Source organism: Tupaia chinensis, unplaced genomic scaffold (assembly GCF_000334495.1).
Source record: "Tupaia chinensis unplaced genomic scaffold, TupChi_1.0 Scaffold146961_1, whole genome shotgun sequence".
NCBI classification, from domain to species: Eukaryota; Metazoa; Chordata; class Mammalia; order Scandentia; family Tupaiidae; genus Tupaia; species Tupaia belangeri.
The window spans coordinates 691,315-695,663 of NW_006206814.1; the positions used below are offsets into that span (position 1 = coordinate 691,315).

Genomic DNA, 4,349 nt, shown 5'->3' on the forward strand with positions numbered 1-4,349 from the left:
ATGGTTTGCCCAGTAGTCATTGAGAAGTTTTTTGGAAAGGGAAGTCACAGTTTTAAACACCTTACCTACATTATCTTGCTAAATGATCACGATCCCCCAAAGGAAGCAAAACTCCTCCCCATTTTAGAGATAAGGAAACTGGGAGGACCAGCAGTTAGTGCAATGGCTATGTCGTTGGACTCCCATGTAGTCAACTGCGGTTCGAGTCCCAGACCCAGTGGCTTAAACTCGCGTGCCCAAGATCCCGAGAGGAGAATGGAGGAGAAGGGATTGCTGCGTGGCCAACCCCCTGGAGGGTGATTTCTCACTTTCTGTCTCTCTGTCTCTCTCTCTGTCTTTCTTCCCAGTGTACACGCCCTATAGAAAAAAATCTCTCAAAAAAACAAACTTACATAAGGAAACTGTAGCTCAGGAGATTTACATGCCCACCTCGCACAAGGTCAGGGGCACTGTCCGACTCCAAGGCACTGCTACCTCCTTTAGAATGCTACGAAAGCCCTGCTTCCTTCCGTTCTCCAGAGTCCAGAGGGCATAACTCTAGTCTCCCCACTTGTCCTGCTTGCTTCCTCCTCCACCTTCTTCTGCGTCTCCAAGCGGCTGGAGCTTCCTGCTCAGCCTGGAGACAAGGCCCCGCAACCAACGCCAACGACCAGGCACTTTCCTCAGAGAAGCCCTTCTGCGGCTTCACAGCAGGTATTAATACTACTACCAGCCTAGGGAACCAGCAGTTAGCGTAATGGCTATGTCGCTGGACTTCCACGTAGTCGACCATGGTTCACGTCCCGGACCCGGTGGCTTAAAACTCACGCCGGGCGCATGTGCGTGCGTGCCCAAGATCCCGAGAGGAGGATGGAGGAGAAGGGATTGCGGTGTGACCATCCCCCCTGGGGGGTGATTTCTCACTTTCTGTCTCTGTGTCCCTCTCTGTCTGTCTGGCGAGCGCACATGCCCTATAGTGAAAAAAAACTCTAAAAAAAAAAAGAAATACTACTACCAGCCTAGTCTGTGACTTGGTGGTTATGGGAACAGGATCCCGCATGGCTGACCACATGGTTTGAACCCCAGACCTGGCAGCTTGAAAACTTGCTGGCATACTCACGTGTGCCCAAAATCCCAAAAGGAGAAATGAAGAAGGGATTGTGGTGTGGCAATCCCATGTGAGGTGTTCTCTCCCTCTCCTTCTCTGTCTCTCTGTGGTGAGCACGCACACCATCCAACAAATTAATATATGTGTGTGTTACCTTATCTAACACTTCAGACAGTCCTGCTCATACTATGTTCACATCTTATAAAATAAGAAAGCCAAAGCCCAGGAGTTAAGGAACTTGCACTCATGAGTGGGAGACATGGAGTGGGAGCTGGGCCTTCAGCCTGGTTTATCCAGCTGGAAAACCCATGCTCTTGTTTCTTCCCTCCTTCTTTTCTTTAATTGCCAGTGAGCACGTGCACTCACCATAGAGAGAGAGAAAGCTTCCCCAGTGGGACAAGGTCATGCCTCAATCCTGTCTCCATTTCTCCATCCTGTGGGGATGTGGGGAATGCACACACAAATCCCCGGGGTGGTTTTCAAGTTGCCGGGGCCAGGACGCAGACTGTGGTCAGCCCTGTGGAATCTGGCTCCCAATGCACAGTTCTTAACCAGCGTACTGTGGGCTCAGCCCTGTTCTTGTCACTATCTCACACCCCTACACCATCCCTCTTGGCTCTGATGGCAGTGTACATGCCACTTCATATGACATCACCTGTGATGTTTCCTGTTGCTACAAAGCCTTCAATGTTCTTCGTTTAAATAGCATATAATATTCCAACTATACATACCATTTCCTTGTTTTGACATGCCTTGCAATATATTTTACCATTAGAAGCAATTCTGAAATGAACGCGTTTCAGCATGTTGCTATAAAGCAGAAATTCGGGGGAGGGGGCATTCTTGGAAAATTTTGTTTTGTTTTTGGTATTACCAGGAACCACCTCTACATGCTCCTCTTCCAGACTCCTTCCACTCACTGGCTCCTCCACTATGACTGCCTCAATGAACATGGTTACCTGCCTCCAATAAGGGGGGGTTTGGCTTTGTTTTCTCCCAGGGCAGAGCAGAGAAAGTGGAGAAAAACAATTCTCTTGGAATTCACAGACTATTCAGGCCAGATGAGTTAATCACCTTTCAACAATTTAGTACAGGCTTCATCAATCTTAAACAGCTTGGACAGCTGGAAAAATTAAGATTGTCTTAGGATGCTTGTTGGTTTTGAAAAGATTAGAAATCCTCTTATCTCAAAGGGGCCAGGTGAAGGATCTGTAAATCCTATTAAGAATTTTAGCCTTTATGCCCAGGGCAAAGGATGGCCATTGAATGACTTTAAAAAGAGGAATGATGCCTGATCAGATTTTTTTTTGATCTAGAAAGAACACCCTGGTTTTGAGGGCAGTTGTAGGATTTAGTGATTAACTGAATGAAAAGTGAGGGAAAGGCAAGATCCAGCCTGACGCTAGGATTCTGCCCAGGACAGCTGAGATAAAAAGCAGGAAAGGGGGGATGTGGGGGGAGAGCATTTCCTTTGGGGGCCAGGAGAGTTAGGGGTCCCTGAGGGCAGGCCGTGGACAGACTGTCATTTAGGGCAGACAAGTCAGCTCACTTGCAGATGCTCATCTCCCAGGGATGTTGTTGCTGGCTGGCTCCTTGGTCACATGGACCCAAGCCCAGGAGGAAGGGCCGCATAGGCCAAGCCTGAGGGTTCACAGAGGCCATAGCTGCCCAGTAGAACTGGGGACGCTGGGGAAGATCTTTCTGCAGAGACGACTACTAAACTCCTAGAACTGCTGATCTCTTCTTTCCTCTGTAGGGAGTTGGGCTCTCTCATCTTAGGGGCTGTTTGATTTGTAGTTATCAGATCCCTGGAGCTTTTCAATAAAAGGATTCTTACTGATTTTATACTTGGGGATGAGCATACTTAGGAAGAAAGCTCCCCTGTCTTTCCCATTCCAAAAAATTGACAGCCAAGATGACAAATGACAGCAGCAGCTCAGATGCGTGCTTGGAGAGAGGACCAGCCAAGGTAGCACGTGCCGAGTGCTGTGGTGCAGCAGGCTGAAGCCCCATGGGAGGCCCAGGCTGGAGGCCCAGGACCTCCTCAGTGTCCAGGTGGTGGTGCACCTGTAGTCCCAGCTACTAGGAGGCTGAGGCAGAAGGATCCCACATAGCAATTCTCTGCCTACGAAAAGAAAAAAGACTTGAAGAAGGGAGAGTTTATTCTCAATGGTGGGCATCTGGGAAGAGGCAGAAGAAGGTGATGGAGTTTTTGAGCCAGCACCTGTCATGGAGGTTAAGCTGTTGAACTCCACATTGTCAGCTGCATGGTGTGAGGCCTGGATCTGCTGGCTTGAAAATCACGCCGGCTGCATGTGTGTGCATGGCCAAAGTCCTGAGAGGAGAATGATGGAGAAGGAATTTCCGCATGGCTATCCCATCGGGGGTGATTTCTCACCTCTCTTTCTCTCCCTGGCCCTATAACAAAAACAAAAACAACAAAAAGATACTCTTGGAAGAGGAAATTGCTTATGCAAAGATGAGAATATGTTGGACCTGCTGGAGTGGAGAGAGCTTTGCAGAGGCACGATACCATCTAGGTGCAAGGAGCTGAGATGATATTGCCCAGAGTCACAAGATTGCTCACAATCTGGGACAGCAATCTCGCCTTGGCCCTGAGGATAACAGCATCAATGGCTGACATACGAATGTCCTGGTGACGTCCTCTTGGAAAATGCCAGCAGGAGTGTGGCTGACTAGTCAGCCATGTTTCTTGAAGACTGACAACATCTTGTTTGCCCATTTCTCCAGGCTATGCTGCTAACATTAGGTCAGGGGGAAAGTCATGACACATCTTTGCATAGAAAAATCCATCGTGACTTTCCTGATGACCTAATAACTTGCCCTCCCTGACCCAACTGGCCATTAAGATGGGATGTTTCTGGGAGCTTGGGGCAAACATGCTCCTGTGGGATTGCTTCTGTGAGGATACCCAGGTCCTTGGTGTTTCAGACAAGGAATGGAACAAAACACACAGAGTAAGGAAAAGGTAGCTTATTAAGCAAAAGTAAAAGTACCCTCCTGAGAGACAGGAGCAGGCCTGGGCAGCCAGAGAAACAGCGGTTCAAAAGGCCCTGGCAGTTGCGTTCCGCCGGGTTTATAATTTTTAACCTCGGTTGTGTGGGTTGATCATTGGCTGGGCCCACTGATTATTTTCATCTCATTGGCTCTAGCAAATGTGGCTGGGCCCACTGATTTCTCATTGGCTATTTTTTTTTTTTTTTTTTGGGAGGTTTTTGCCATAGGGGACATGGGCTAGCCC

At 48.6% G+C, this 4,349-nt stretch overlaps 1 long non-coding RNA gene across 1 annotated transcript in view; it reads right to left on the bottom strand.

Moving 5' to 3' along the window:
- Window positions 1-3,469: 3,469 nt before the first annotated feature.
- The window catches only part of LOC102475109 (uncharacterized), a 9,057-nt gene continuing 8,177 nt past the window's right edge, over window positions 3,470-4,349 (bottom strand). The window contains exon 3 of the long non-coding RNA XR_337517.1: window positions 3,470-3,505. This is a non-coding gene — a long non-coding RNA (uncharacterized LOC102475109). The remainder of the gene's footprint in view (window positions 3,506-4,349) is intronic.